The sequence below is a fragment of the Epinephelus fuscoguttatus genome, linkage group LG6 (assembly GCF_011397635.1).
Source record: "Epinephelus fuscoguttatus linkage group LG6, E.fuscoguttatus.final_Chr_v1".
In the NCBI taxonomy this organism is placed as follows: Eukaryota; Metazoa; Chordata; class Actinopteri; order Perciformes; family Serranidae; genus Epinephelus; species Epinephelus fuscoguttatus.
In genome coordinates, this window is record NC_064757.1 from 30474488 (window position 1) to 30491180 (window position 16693).

General features: G+C 42.1%; 1 protein-coding gene across 2 annotated transcripts in view; it reads left to right on the forward strand.

The window, feature by feature from the left end:
• Window positions 1-7736: 7736 nt before the first annotated feature.
• The window catches only part of sema6a (sema domain, transmembrane domain (TM), and cytoplasmic domain, (semaphorin) 6A), a 131920-nt gene continuing 122963 nt past the window's right edge, over window positions 7737-16693 (forward strand). For both annotated transcript variants that reach the window (XM_049578184.1, XM_049578185.1), the window contains exon 1: window positions 7737-8108. The gene's annotated coding sequence lies outside the window, so the exon portion shown is untranslated. The remainder of the gene's footprint in view (window positions 8109-16693) is intronic.

Below are 16693 nucleotides of genomic sequence, written 5' to 3' on the forward strand. Positions count from 1 at the left end.
CTCCGACGCTCTGTGCAGTTTGTAAGATTTATTTAAAATTTTATGGGCCGCACAAACAAATGTTTCTTCTGCTGGAAAACTGTGACGCTTACACTGTAAATTTATTGATTTTACTTTACTATAGTACATCACATTAATGTGGGGAGCTTTGGGGATACATGACAAACAGCATATTTAGATGACAGTTCCTCTAACAAATCTACAATATGGGACACTTTTATATAAATTACATGTGGGCATGGGTGGATTATGAGACAATGGGCCCCTGGGCACAGACATACAGAAGGTCCAACCACCTCTCCTACATATGAACTAGATGCACAGACTCTTAAGTAGTTTTGCCTCTTTTTCTTATTGTATTAAATCTCTGTCATAATGCACCTGTTTGGTTTTGTCTCTTTGTGGCAGTTTTGTGTCTCTTTGCCTTTTTTTATGTTGCTTTTTGCTATTTTGCATCTCTTTGTGGTCATTTTGAGTCTCTTCGTAGTAGCTTTGCATCTCTTTGTGGTCATTTTTAATTAATTAATTAGTTAATTAATTAGTCTCTTTTAATAGCTTTGTGTCTTTTTGTAGTCATTTTGAGTCTCTTTGTAGTAGTGTATCTCTTTGTGGTCACTTTGGGTCTCTTTGTGGTGTTTTTGTATCTCATTGTGGTCATTTTGACACTCTTGTAGCTTTGCATCTCTTTGTGTTCATTTTGAGTCTCTTTGTAGTAGCTTTGCATCAATTTGTGGTTATTTTGAATCTCTTAGTAGTAGCTTTGTGTCTCTTTGTGGTCATTTTGAGTTTCTTTGTAGTAGCTTTGCATCTCTTTGTGGTCATTTTGAGTCTCTTTGTAGTAGCTTTGCGTCTCTTTGTGGTCATTTTGAGTCTCTTTGTAGCAGCTTTGCAACTCTTTGTAGTCATTTTGAGTCTCTTTGTAGTAGCTGTGCGTCTCTTTGTGGTCACTTTGGGTCTCTTTGTGATCTTTTTGTATCTCTTTGTGATCTTTTTGTATCTCTTTGTGGTCATTTTGAGACTCTTTGTGGTCTTTTTGAGTATCTTCCTAGTCGGCACATGTTCATTTGAGTGACATTTCAGGGGTCAGGTTCAGGGGGTCCTGAAACTCAAGCCCCCTGGTCCTGTGCCCAGTAGGCCTGCCCATTAATACATTTGGTTCCTGAGAAAACTCTAAAGTGCTTTGTTTGTTTTTCATGACAGTTCCACATTATGAAGGGAATAAGTATCAGAATCCATTATACTGCCAATGGATTTTCACGTACAAGGACTTTGCTTTTGTGTATATGTGCATAACAAACAGGAAAGTGGGAAAAAAAGCATGAGCTCGTCTGTTGTGAAAGAGCTCCGGGTACTATAGTAAAACACTGAATTAACAAACAAAACAGAATGCACAAACGCATCCGGGCAGCCATCTGCGGAGCCATCTCTTACTTACAGTATTCATGATATGCACTTCATTAGCCCCCATGGGGTAAAAATCAGTTCATACCTCAACATTAATCTACGATGGAAGCAATTAATTCCCATTGTTCTTGTTAATTTGTGATTGTGCAGTGGTTAGGCATTTCTTGTGAAAATCCAGTTTGAATTTGAACGTTATAGCTCTTTGTATATCAGCTGTTTTATCGAAATATGTTTTCCCCCGAAAGCAGTCTTTAATTGTGTTTATTTGGGACCATATACAACAACATGACTCTCACATAAGGAGAAGAGATGCATTGCACCAGATTTTGCTACTCACTAATTTCCATCTATAGTCTACTTTGTGACATATTAAATCTCAGCAGATGGAGTCTGTCAACTGTACAGCTGTCTAATATCATCCCAGACTCTTTTTGCTGATAAATTGGCCTGGTGCCATTCACAGTGAAGAGGTTTTTTTTGTCCTATCAGAAATCAAAGATTTCTCTTTTGCAAAAAGGAGAGGATCTTAAAATATGAGTGCACTTTAAATTAGCTTTTCTCCCCGCTGAATCAAACTTTTACCTCACTGTGTGTGTACTATAATGAACACCTGGCAAAATAACAGAGCTTCTAATTTAATATAATATTTTGGTCCCTCTTATAGCCCTGGGGTCTCTGCACACTCTCAATACATTGGACTGAACCTGCACAATGTCTCCAGAAACTCATGGTATCACTTCCAAGCCTGTGGCTGTTTACCAGTGTTTGACTGGATCCTTATAATCCCCACTTTCCTGTCTGTTTTCAGCATGATCCACAAGTGAGTATCAATTATGAGATGACAGAAACAGCAGAATACAGTCTATGCTATAAATGTGAATACAGCTGCCGTGCTCCCAGAAGTCACATATGGAAAAGTTTAGCAATCAGCAGTATGTTAGCCACAATTTCTAGATGTAACTACATGTTTACTCTTTTCCACTTTACACCCTTTGGGGAAAATAAACAGGCTGCGGTGCCCATTACTACTACTGAGAGGAGCGGTAGCAGACAGATTCAGTGATTGGCCTGCAACAGTACAATAGCAGTTACCACTGTAAATGGGCTCTGTTCCTTTCTCAGCTGTCTGTATGATCCACAGGTGAGCAGCAGCCATTAGGACTCTGGCAGCAGCAGTGGTGGCAGTTTTAACAAATGATGCTCCTCCAGTGGTCCAGCTGTAAAACACACAGCTCAGCAGGCCTCGAATAGACATCCCATCACCTACATCATATTGTGATATAAAAGCACAGCAGAACACCTGTGACTCCAGCAGACCCTGAACGTCACACAGTCCAACAGATACACTGCAGGCTGGCCGTGGGTTTGTTATTGCTTAACAAGCTGATTCTAAGGTTTTGTTTTGTGTGGGAACTGGACACTGTTGGTGTGTTTGCATTTGAATTACGTCTCATTAAGTTAAAACATAAATACACATTCAGTGTTTGCATATCTGCCACAGTGGTGGAATGTAAGTACATTACCAGTAAGATTTTGAAGTAGGCCTTGAATTTTGAGGTGTTGGTACTTCACTTCAGTATTTCCACTTTACCTCATACTTCTCATTCACTGCTTGTTTTCAAGGAAAATGTAAAAGATGGAACGGTCATGAGGTCCGTGACAGCGTTCAGTGAGCCAGACTTTGGTGTTAGTTCTATTGGAATCAATGGGACGAGCACTGCAAGTCACACTTTAACCCATCATATCCTTGTTGTTTCAACTTTGACTTAAAAATCCTTCCACTGGATTAAATAACACGTTACGTTATGTCGACTGGTGTTTTTATCCAAATATGCACGTTTGTTTTCCTTGTTATTAGTCTGTCCTGCAGCTGCATCTCAGCCTCTGTTAGACAGAGCCATGATCTGTTTGGAGACCAATAACAGAGAAAACAAACGTGCATATTTGGATAAAAAACATTGGTCAACATCACGTAATGTGTGTTTTTTAATCTGGTGAAAGGATTTCTCAGTCAAAATCAAAACAACACCAAGATATCAGGGGATAAAGTGTGATTTGCAGTTCCTGCCCCATTGACTCCAATAGAACTGAAACCAAAACTCCGTGAGCGCTTCCACTGACCTCATGACAGTTTCTTCTGTCACATTTTTCTGCTTTTTTTAAGGAAATATTGCACTTTTTTTTACTCCACTGTTATTTTACAGTTACGGCTGATTGAGTTCATTACACAAATTGAGAAACATTCACTTAGTCAAGGCCGTGGGTGCTTACATGGAAGAAAAAGTCAGTAAAACAAAATGAATCCCTAATTAGTATTTCTATTATGGTCTTCTACGGTAGGTAAGTTACTACTAACTAAATATTTTGCAGATTCTGGTTTTACATCTTATAAAACATGAGGCATTTTAAAGATTAAAATACCCAGCAGTTTGTGAAGTTGTTGAGATTAGCACCATGAGCAGCTACAACATTAAGTAAATACTTGATGCAGCCATCAGTGCTAATAAGACAATAAAAGCACCACTCTGTATAATGAGTACTCTACTTTAACTAAGTACAACGAGCTGACAATATTTAACATAATGTGTTTTCACTTGTGTAAAAGTCTGAATATACTCTTTGTGGATCTCTACTGATTGTGGTGGAAAGTAACTAAGTACATTTACTTGATTACTGTACTGGAGCGCTCTTTCAATGTAGCCTACTTATATATTACTTGAATATTTCCACTTTATGTTACTAAATACTTCCACTCAGAGGGGTAAACATTACTTTTTAACTCCACTACATTTATTTGACAGCTGTAGTTACTTCCCAGATTATCATTTTGGCAACACTTCCATGTCTTAATGCATTATAAACATACTTATAATACATTATGATCTGTTTATAGCACATTAAGCTTTTATAAAAAGTCATAATGCTTTATTATAATCATAATATATTACAAAACATTTGTAATGACTTGAAATGTCATAATAGTTTGTAATCACTGTGCTTATAATTATAAATATACAGTGCTGTACACAGATTATAACACATTATAGGTATGTTTGTGATGCATGATAGACATGGGCTTGCAAAAAATGTTAGAAAATGACCAGTAATTATGAATTCTTGATCTTAAAAGTCATTATAAAATGCTTTATTATGTGTTACAATATTGTTATAAAGCATTAGAAATATTTATGAGTGATCTTCTACAGTGCTATAATGCATTAGAAGTTTGTTTATAATAGATTATAGACATAGGCATGACAGAAACTGTTAATAAAATGTTATATAGAATGCAATACATTGTTAAACATTAGGATAGTAAACTTTTTTGGATTGTAAGCCTTTCTATAAAAAAGAAGTGTCTAGTTGAGGCCCCTTGTTCACACTGACATGTTTATGAGTTGTTAGCAGCTCCATCAAAGAGACAGTTCCCCTCTAAACTTCTCAGATTGTGTTCTCAATGTCATCTTGTCAGTGTGTGTGTGTTCTAGGGCCTCATCCCACATTTCACAAGACAGCAAAGACTAGAGAAAAGTTCAGTTCAGTTCAGAAAAGTTCAGTTTTTCTGCAGAACAACAACATTTGATACTTCAAGTACAGTTTGCTGATTATACCTCTACAGAAGTAGGGTTTTAAATGCAGGACTTTTACTTGTAAGTATTTTCACATGAATGTATTGGTACTATCACTTAAGTACAGGGAGAACTTCCTCTACTAGAGAGGTGAAGTGTCAGAGATGCAGGAAATTACTGCATGTTGCTACAAAGACTGTCACTGTCTGGAGGCAGGTGGGCGCAGTTCTTTTAGTATCTTCTCAGAGCAGCACAGGGGTGTGAATTTGTTACAGGGAATTACTGGAGGCCAGTAAAATGAGCAGATGTGTGTGACACTGGGAAGGTAATGTTTAGATCAAGTTCCAGGGGTTAGAGATGAGACAGGCGGGTTTAAGAGCTGCTGTATAGTCTAGTGAGGAGATTGGAGCGGGGGAAAAAAAGCCTGGGTATGGAGCTGAGCTGAGTCCCTGCAGAATCGCTGGTGTGTGCCTGCTGTCTGTCCCAGCCGGGGATGTGATGGTTGCTCTATTTCAACCGTCTATCCTCCACACACACAGAGTCCTAATGCGCCTGGGACAACTTTAGCAAGATAAGCGAGATAAGCTCTGACACGAGCATATTTCCACAGTTCAAACTAACTGGTGTGTATCTTGACATTATTGAGCTCGAATTATACCCTGCCCGCCTCCCACACTTAGCAACACTTCCACTTCAAAGTGTGTGTGTGTGTGTGTGTGTGAGAGAGCGTGAGAGAGAGTGAGTGAGATAGAGAGGGAGAGATTAAAGAGTTAGTGTGTGTGAGATGCAGGGAGGGTTATATGTAGTTTGTTTTGGTTCGGGGCTCGCAGCATTTGCATTGATGTTGGCAGATCAAAATGCTCATCTGGTTTTGTGTATAGTATCCATAATGATACACCTGCATGTGTCATCGGCACACAACAAACTTGCACTCAAACCCATCTCTCACACAGAATTTTAATGAAGCCTGCTGTACATTATACTGTAAAATGAGATGTATGATATATGAATGCACTGCAGGCACTTAATTGCCAAAGAGGTGCTTGTATTTGCATATGCCTCGACCACATTTTAACTCGTCTGTTTATGATAAGATAAGTTTTTAACAAACCGTGCAAACAGAATCCAAATCTGCCCGAGAGAAACAACAGAGTGATTATGTTTCCGGCGTCATGTGCACAACCCTGCCTGCCATTTGCTTCAAGTGCGTGATGGTAAATGAGTTTTGCTTTTAAAACAAATTACATGATATCAGATGAGGAAAGGACTGGCAGGCATGAGCGCATTAGTTTACATTACAGAACAACGGTATAGTGTTTGGCATCGGGCCTGTGGAGGCAGCACTGTACGGAGCTGTTACAGTAACAAGACAGCAATAGTGCCTGACAGGCCACTACTCAGGAGCACAATTACACACATACACACACACACACACCTACACACACACTGCTGCTTTCACAGGTGGCCTGTTATTATATAATGACAAACCCAAAGCCTCACACACATTAGCTTCGCCCCCCACACACACACATTCGCAGGTGCTGGTCTAGCGGCCAGTCTGCGACGAGCTGAACAACGTAGGAGAAACATGGATTTGTAACTTGAAACTGCTTTATTACTGGTTTTAATCTGCTGGTTTCATTTGTTTTGGAGAGGAAGAGACCTCAGTGGATAATTGGGCTCCCAGTTAAAACCTCCTAGACCAATAAACACTGAAGGAATTCTAACCGCTTGGCACATGGGAGAAGTTTCAGCTGGTTGCAATCTGCAGTCCTCACCACTAGATGCCACCAAATCCATCACACTGCTCCTTTAATTTTAATGTTTTTATTGGAGGGTAACTAATGCACATGTTCTAATACTGAGGTTGACATGTCCCCTGTGTCCCCCCAGAAATCTACACCTATGATGTCTACACAGGTGTGTGCAAACTGTAATGTAATGTAACTGAAAGCATGTGCAAGGAGGCGTGTTTGTGTTTTGTGGCAGGCTTGCAGTTTTCAGTCTGACAAATTGATGTTGATTTTGGCTGGGTTAAGGCTCGGAAAGTGTGTGTGTGTGTGTGTGTGTGTGTGTGTGTGTGTGTGTGTGTGTGTGTGTGGGAGAAAGAGAATATGTGGAGCATGCATCCCTAAAATCAGATTGTGGCCTAAATGTACCATAAATTGACCCAGCAACTTTTTGAACTTTGCTGTTGTTTTCAGATTTCACCTGATGATGGCCCCTCAGATCAGATCAGGGCCAAGTGAAATAAGGGCCCATTTGTTAAAAACTACAAAGCATATGTTTCTGTGTGCGTGCGCGCGTGCCAGTCTGGGACCACCAGGGAAGAAAGGGCAGTCTAGAGAGCAGAGAGATCAGACAAGAGACGCTCTGAACCTGATCACACTGTGATTCGCATCCACTGCGCACAAACACCGGCCTGTGTCTTTATTGTGTCCTCAAAATCACCGTTGACAGTTTGCATGACACAGAGCCAGCGCATGTCTCCAATAAACCAGTTAATCTTATTTAAATTTACAACTAACCTCTTTAACGTTTTCTTTTTTTCCCCCATTCCGTTTCGAAACTATTAATAGCGCGCAGGCTTTCTCCTTCTCCAACGCGCATTCTTATGAAATGCCGCTGCGTAAAAATAGAAATACAGTTGTCCATAACTGGCACCCATTGACACAATACCTCCCGTTCCAGGGCCGTAGCTCCTCCCAATGTATGTGTGAGAGAGTGTGTGTGTGTAGCGGGTGGGTGACAGCTGGGCTCGCAGCGCTCCGCTCCAGTCTGGTAAGAAGCTTCATCTCCAAATAGGATGACCGTCGGCTTTTGTGGAAGGGACTGCATTCAGCTCCGTAGCTAGTTCTGGGACAGCCGGTTCGTTCAGTTCACCTGAAGGGAGTTTAAAAGCCAAAACGTCGCTTGTTTCTCTCTAGTGTGGATTTCCGATGGATATTCCGATTTGAAGAGGTGTGATTTGAGCGCGGCATGTAACAAAAAGAAGCGCATGAGAGAAAAAGTAGCGCTCGTATTGTTATTCTGAAGCGAGCACCGTCTGAACTGCTTTTGAGAGCCATACCTCATGGATTACTAAAAGACAGAGCTATAAAATCACTCTGAGGCATATCCATTCATGAGCTGAAGGTAAGATTTCTTTGTTTATTTCAAACTTTAGGTGCGCTTAGCGCCTGTACCAGTCTTTCTCCAGCCCCGGAGGCTTGTTTTCTGTACAGCCAGGCTGCCGGGCGACAAGTGCACACGCTTCACAGGGTTACTTTATCAACTCAGGGTGATTTCGCGTATTTGTATGGCATTGCTAAAGTTATAAAATAATCACAAAGTGGCTATTTATCGGTTCAAATGAGATCTGCGATGCTTTCCTACAAGAAAAAAACCCCACACTCTGCCGATACAAAAAGAGCACAATTTCGTGCGTAATCCCTCTAATGCTGTTTACCCTTATGGAATAAAGAAGTGTCAGTCTCACAGGACATATAGCGGATCACATTGGGTGTAAACGCAAGCAAAACAATAACACTATCATTCCGGGGAGCAGGTACATGCACGGCAAATAAGAAATGTGGTTGTGGGAACTTGCCCGGACCGAATGTTGTCCTCTTGGTGCTCCGTCTGAAGTGCTTTTTTTTTAACAACCTTGCTGACTCTCTAAAGATGTAATAAAACCACAAGAAAAAAAACAGTTGTAGGTTGGAAATAAATATGAAACATTGCAGTATTTACATATGAGTCAACTAACATATTCATGCCTAATTTGCTGCGAAAATGCTTAAACACAGAAGTGCTTGCTCCATTATTACAGTGCATGATGGGATTTTCATTTGCCATTAATTTTCACATGATTGGAAATTCTGAATTAGAGTAGCAATTTACATGTAGACTAATGATGCAGCCGGTGTTTACAGTCCTTTTTTTCTGTTTCTCATTCTTTCTCTAAAACTAATCTGAATCACAGAGATGTGCTGTGAATTAATTAGTCATTTTACATGCAGATTTTAATCATTCTTAAGTGAGTTACTCTGCAAGCTGAGGCTTTTTCTCTCCCTGCTTCCACACACACATGCACACGCACATACACACACACTGGTTAGGGTGTGTTCAGGGATTTCAAGCTACCAGGAGGCGGAGTGGTCACCATTACTGTGGTCCAAAAGATCAATCAAATGTTTGTAATTCTGAACCAGGAGACAAAATTGCACTGGTCTCAGAAGTGGATTTGCCATTAAATGAAGTGCTGCTGCACATTATTTCTTTAACAAGCTGGGAGAGGAGATAGAGGCCTCACAAACCACATCCAGCAGACTAACTGCCAACACCCAGTCACTCCCAGTGGTTTCCCTCTCTCCTCTCCTCTCCTCTCCTCTCCCAGTATAAGACCCCCCCCCCCCCCCAGAGGCACTGGGGAAAAGCTGGAAAAAGGATTCAGCAACTCTAAATGTAGGTTATAGATTATCAAGTGTGCAAGGGGTAATGATATAAATGTGTGAATCTGGGGAGTATTGAATGCCCACAGCAAAATGCACCTCTTGTCAGCTGATTTTCAGCAGCAGCTCATAGTGTTTTGGAAACATGATTCTAGTATTAGCCTTACAAAAAAAACAAGAAAAAAGAAAGATTTCATGCCAGCTCTGAGAGGAAAGGCTGTTGTATTTCATCTGTTTTTTCCTGAAATCACTAAAAATATTTGGTGCTCCCGTACGTATATTTTCATCTGTGACCTTATGTTTTATTGCAGTCAGTATACATACTATGCTGGGTGTTACACATAGATCTTGAATGTGAAATAGCAGAATGTTTTACCACTGCTCATCCTACAAGATCAGCCTCAAGGCATTCAAATGTCCTGGAGGCATTTTTTGAGATGTTGCAGGGGCTGTAAATCCCACCCCACTGTTTCATAAAGGGTACAACACCACAAACCAGAGTGCTAATCCCGCTGTTAACACATTATACATTGACATGTTGTGGTGCTGCTGATACATGAATTACAGCATGATTACCTTTGTCACAGCCGCCCGCCTGTTCTCCTCCTGGTGAGGCAGAGTAGAGCACAGCGACCAGAGTTGTTGCTTGTATTTGGAGCAATGCTCCGTGGAGCATTTGATCCGCCGATCCCCTAACAATGGCAATGGGGATGGCATTGTGTGTGACTGATGTGGATTTGTCACACTGTATGTGTGTGCATGTGTGTGTGAGAGAGAGGCAAAGAGAGGCAGAGTTAGTATTTACCTTTGCCAGTTAAAGACAGATGCAGTCTGAATACAGTAGTTTTGAATAATTGATAAATGGCTTTGCTCCCGAATTGGCCCTCTATTATAAACAATGAAAGCGGTCAGCTGCTGTTAACCATTGCTCCTCATTCAGATAGTGTCAATACCCAGCATTCAATAGTGTGTGTATTTATGCATATTTTATAAAAGCCATGTTTTATTGATGCACGTCCTTGGTGTGTGGGCTGGCTGTTTTTTTTTTTGTTTTTTTTTTCTCCAAACAATTAGAGTGCGAGAAAGCATCAAACCCCTCTCACTCATCTGGATGTGATTTATTGATGCTTAACCCATTTTCCAGATTCCACCATCTTTCTAAATTGCAGCTGCTTCAATTACACTGCCTTTAACGCTAAATGACAAACCCGCTCCAGTTCTCGTTGAACATGAAAAAAAAAAGAGGAATAATCATGAGTGTGCTTATGTGTTTTAGCACATTTTGTTTCAGGTCAGCGTAATCAAAGAAGCTTGTGTTTTAATGGAGCTGTCCATCACAGATGTTACATGGCACATTTGCTGGTTTTAGCTGCGCTCAAGTTGGCTCTCCTCGCGGAGTCAGTGGGAGTCTGTTGTGATTCAGAAGGTGAAAAAAGAAACAGGAAGAGATTCTGACACGCTATAACAAATTACACAACTCCCTCTCTGTATAAACATTTTACTTAACCTTCTGCTGCTCCATTCCTCTCTTTTTTTGGTCTCGATTTCCCTGACCCTCTGAAGATGAACCCATTATTTGATAAATGCATTTCATTTCATCTTGGAAAACATACTGAATGATATTATACAGAATCACAGGAGATGGCAGACCTACTTTTAGATTTCCATGTATCTGCTTTGTTTATGCATTTAAGCCAGTCGTTTATTTGCTCACCACCCACCATCCTTTCAAGTTAACTTGGAACATATCGCTCCCTTGTTTATAGGAGATGATAAATTATATTCAGGGCACTATAGAGGCCTAATATATCTCACCGTGCAGCATGGTCCAGTGTGCTCTATTCACAGCATGGCTCATTGAAAATGTAATCACTCGCTGATCAGTTGCTTCAGCGTGTTGTTTCATGCTCTCTGTCTTTCACACACACACACACACACACACACACACACACACACACACACATGCATGGAAGCATGGCGTTTCATTGTGTTGTTCTAACTGGCTGCTTTCCTCCACTTAGCCTTAACCCTTGCGGCTCCCTATAAATGACTCTACGGTGCATCCATTGAATTAACCGTCCATGTGTTAAACACTCTTCATACTCGTTACATTAGCATAATTGATTGAGCATGTTGTCTGTGCCAAGAAAGCCAGAGGCAGAAGGAACCAGGCGCAAAGGCTTATTTGGGCCGGGCGCTGCAAGTCAGTGGTAGAATTGGCGCAGGGTCTGTTGGTGTTTTGGCTGTTGGGTCCTTGGCAAAGCTTTGTTGTTAGAAATTAAGTGAATTAGAAAGTGATAGCCAGCCCATCTACAAGGAGATTGTTGAGGAGCCAAAGTTTTACCGTGTGCGTGCCAAATGAAAACATTCAAAATCAGCTTTTAACATCAGGTTTTTCTTTGAGGGAGTTTGATATTTTAAATACTTAGTACATGTGACATTAACATGCAGTAATACCTTTGTCACAGTTGAGTTTGGTAGCCTGTCATTACTCAAATGGAACGGAAAGGAAATGCATTTGCAGGGATAATCCAAAAGCAGCGGGGCTTTGTGTGATTTCCTGGGAGATGGATGAATGACTGGCCTTGAAAAGAGCCGAGTCTTGTACTTCGAATCAGATGATTTAAATTGCAGTACACAGCATTAAAATATGATGTCCTAGTTCCCGTCCTGCTGTTGTGCTTTTACAGGTGAGAGCGGCCAGCTGTGAGTCATGGAGAGAGCCACAGTCTGTTAAGACTCATTAGGGCCGCATCCGCTGCTGAGGCTGTGGTTATTTCTGTGGTTAGGATGCTTGTTGGAAGTCAATAAGGAGGTGTGTGTCATGAGGATGTTAAACTCTGCTACTTCTTCTTTTGCTCGCTTAGCCCTAACTCTGCCGATAACTCATGTGTCTTCGTGTTAAGTCAGACCCTTTGCCATTTTCTGTGTGTGTAATGCCGCAAAGCACGCAGGGTGGCTAATGGTGGGGGGGTTTTGAGTGTGTGTACTAGGTGTGTGTGACTCTCTGTGACTAAGCGTGCATGTTTGCGTGCTGTTGTTCGAGTGCATCTGTCCCTCCTCCCCAGGCCCCAGCGATTGGCACTGCATCTCTCATCTATTAATCATAGAGAGCGCTTGCTCTCTCACTCCGTTGCCATAGTTTCAGGACCTGAGACAGTGTTGGGGTGCCTGGCTGCTTGGAGAGAGGAGAAGTGAGAGGAAGAGGAGGAGGAAAGGAAAGGAGAGTAAAGGAAAGAGGTGTGACTGTGGAGGAAATGAGGATATAAACAGTGGAGCGAGGGGGAAGGCAGTACAATTGAAATAGAGCAGAGGAGGAAAGAGAGGAAGTGATTGAAAGAGCAATGGCAGGCTAACACACCGAGCAGGTCCTCACACCGTGCATGAGTGTGCTTCAAGAACCAAAATGGATTCCATTTTTATCACAGCAGTGAACCCTCTGTCTCCTTCTGTGCGTGCATCTTTTCAGTCTCTCTCCCTTGCACACGCACATATATAAACTCCTTCTCGCTCTGTGCTCTCCTTCCTAAAGAGAGCAGAAGAATATATTCACAGTAGGCATCATCTTGTGAATAGCACGCTCGTGGGGCTGGTGCATCTCCAGTGTGTCACAGTACATTGAGCGGCTGTTATTTCACCTTGCTTTACAATGGGAAAGCCTTCCACTGAGCTGAGATGGAAGATGGGCCAGGGCCTCCTGTTTCATGCTCAGTTGGATGTGTTGATGGTAAATCATGCTGGATTCATGTGTTATTCAATGATGGATCACTACGGAAATAAACCACAATGGAAATTTCCAAGGCGGGGAATACCTCTTGCTATCAAGCCTTGTCTCTCCATCTCTGTCTCTGTATTTATCTGCCTGCCTTCCTTTCTCTTCCTGTCCTGTTTTCTTTCTCTCCACCTCTCCTCCACATTTAGATTTTCCTCTGTGCAGACGAAACACTGAACACACACTGCTACTTTCAGAGAAGGGCTTCTTGTTTTGGCTGTAGGCTTTGTACCTCCCATATGACCTCATAATCTCATTTGGGTCTTTTAATGGCTAACCATGCACTAATGTGGTGGTTGTATTATCGCCTTGTCTCATCACATCATACCCTGCTTGTGAGCATTTCCAATGGGAGCTTTCGGAGAGTGGGCAACCGGCAGCACTGTAATCATGGGATTCTCAGGGCACACACAACCTCCTTTCTCTCAAATGCGTGTACACAATTACACATAAACTCACTCATACTCGCACAAAAGACACACGTAAGTGCACACGGATTCGCACGCTGGGGCAGTTTCTTTCATGTCAGAGGAATAAAAGAAAGCTTGTCATTGTTGCAGTGGTGCACAGTGAGTGCCAATGGGCAGAAACCCAAGAGTACCTGATTGTAGAGTACACTGTGTAATTCTCCCTTCACCATGTATGGACTTTCTGCAGGGGAATTACCATTAGGGGACAGAAGGACAAAGGAGGAAGTGATAGGGTGCGTTTGCTTTTTGTGCTGATGGCACCGGGGTGCTTTTGTGCCTTTGAAGTGATGGGATTGCAGGTGACATCATAGCAGTCGCATTCTCAGGTGCAGCAGGTGAATTAATCCAGGTGGGGGATGAGGCAAGGGTGTGTGTGTGTGTGTGTATGTGTGTGTGTGCAAATCCGCCGTGTTAATGCTCTTGAGTATCTGTGGAAGCAGGCATGCATAACTCTGTGTGTGTGTGTGTGTGGACGTGCATTTGTGTGTGTGCATCCGTCATCAAAGCAGAGGAAAGCCGGTGTGTAAGGTGATCTGTATGCTCATGGCAGAGCAGCAGTCATACTCTCCCAGAGGCTATAAGCCTCGCTGAATGTGGAACAAGCAGCTTCTTCTTCCACAGACCCGCTGCTGGTTTCCATGCGCTGGCCAAACAAGGCTAGACAGATTTGGTTTATTATCCATGTTTCTGGATTTCCTCCACTGCAACATTTCTGTTCAAATTATCTGTCAGCGGGGATGAAGTTTCACATAATCTAATATTGCTTTCTATCTTGTGATGCAAACATTTAATAGCTGGCCCCAAACCTGGCAGGACGGGCTCAGCTCAAGCAAGCATTCACTGATATCCTAGACAGCAGGTAATTTGTAACAACCGTCCCCAGCTCATCTGACACACTGATGATGATGATAAATTGCTTGTAATTGGCCCTGGGTGAATATTAATTATTTCCAGGTGATTGGTAAATCTTTACAATGACCTGTAGTTATTCTGACACATAAACATGAGACGTAATAAGGAAAGACTTTCACAATCTGCCATACGAAAGCAATCAAAACAATTACGATGTGTTCAAGTTAGTCGCTAATACCTGAAACCTTACACAACCAGCATTATTAACATTATTTATATACGCAGTATTCCTTACAGCAAATAGAAAAATACAGACTGCATGTGTTTCTTCAGAGTTTTCCTCAAACCTTGTTAAGAAATCAGTCTTCTCCTGGTCACAGTGGCTGGCAGACTACAAGTGATTCCCCCGAGGGTCCTCTATTTCAGAATCCAATCAGGCAGAACTCGGAACAATATTACCTCTGTGTGTGTGTGTACATTTATTACATAGCTAATGAACAAATTGCAGCCATGTGGCATGGCCTGGTGGCGTGGTTGCTGAAAAAGAAAAAAAAAAAAAAGCAGGCTCACACTCCACGCACACACTCCAGCCTTCAGCCACTGTCTACCCCTTTCCCTCTTTTCACCACAACACACACACACACACACACACACACACACCCAACCACAAGGCCCCCAGTGTTCTTGGCCTGTCTGTCCATCAGCTCATGCGGAGCGCTGGGCTGGGAGTACTTATCATCACTCTGCTGAGTGGAGGCCTCACAAAAGGCCCACTCACATCACACACACACACACACATACATGCACACAATTCAGCCAGCACTGGGAGGCTGCTCGATACAGCCAGGGCCACTGGACTGATTAAATGTATGGTGTGACAGCAGCCTGAGCCGACACTGGGAGGAAGGGAGCCTGATAGGCAAATGGGGACTAGCGGGCAGGTAGACAGGTAGGAGGGCAAGCCTATCTCCAATGAAATACTTTAATTTGCTTTGCCAAATATTTCATGGAGGAACTGCTGCCTGATTATATTCACTGGGAATGTTTTTACAATCCAGGAAGTGTAACATCCTCATACGAAGTCACAGAAGAGGTCAAGGTGAATGGTTGGTATTCAAACCCAGGAAAAATGATTTCGGTAAAGTGAAGGCTCACTGGCTCGCTGCCTCGCTCTCTCAATGCCTCATGCTTCAAGTCAGCGTTGACCTTTTCAGTTTTTAACCACAAGTGCACTTTTAACCTCAACCATGTCTTTTGATTTGCCTCAACATAACCATAAAATGTGAAAGGAAAAGTTTGACATTTTGTGAAATAATGCTCATTTGCTTTCTCGCTAAAGTTGAGCATACACTGTACGATGTGAGCCGATATTTGAGCCGCATGACTCATGTTGGAGTCAGACCGAATTTCTGCTTCGTTGGGCGTCGTTCGCCGTGCAGTGTACAGAGAGGATCAGAACCAATCACAGCCCGATCAACTGCTCCCAACTGGCTGTTGGACATTCAGATGAATTCCTAACATGTCAGGAATTTTGGTCAGCTGTTGTCAGACTCTTGCACAGCAGAGTCGTGAGTCGATTCCCCAACATAAGTGCCTTGCTGTGCCCACATGAAGTGGCATACAATGCAAAGTGCCATAATGTGGACAGAAATTATGGAAGCCAGGTTGGTCAAGCTGTGGAAACGGTATATGTGACTCTTTGATGTTTCTTCCCCCTCCTATCGTGACGAAAATGAAATGCAAATGCAAACAAACTGGTACCTGACTAGCAGCTTTCAAAAGAATCTTCATTGAACACTGAATGGCTGCAGGGGCCAGTGGGCATTTTTATTTTCAATTTTACATGTGCAGTGTGAGCACATAAATCGTGAGCTTTGGCCTTACATAGCAGAAGATTAACTCGTATAGTGGGAGTTCAAATTGAATTGAACAACATTTCTGAGCTCAAATCATACAGTGTATGCGCAGCTTAAGAGTTTTGTATAACAAGATTGTTACCACTGTTTCGTCTGTATGGTGAATATGAAGTTATAGCCAGTAGCTGGTTAGCTTAGCTTCACACAAAGACTGGAAATAGGGGGATAACAGCTAGCCTGGCTTAGTCTGATTGTAAAAAAAAAAAAAAAAAAGTTAAATCCATGGTGTAAAAGCGACATATTGTGGTTTCACAGGGAATAGGTGTCAGACTGATTT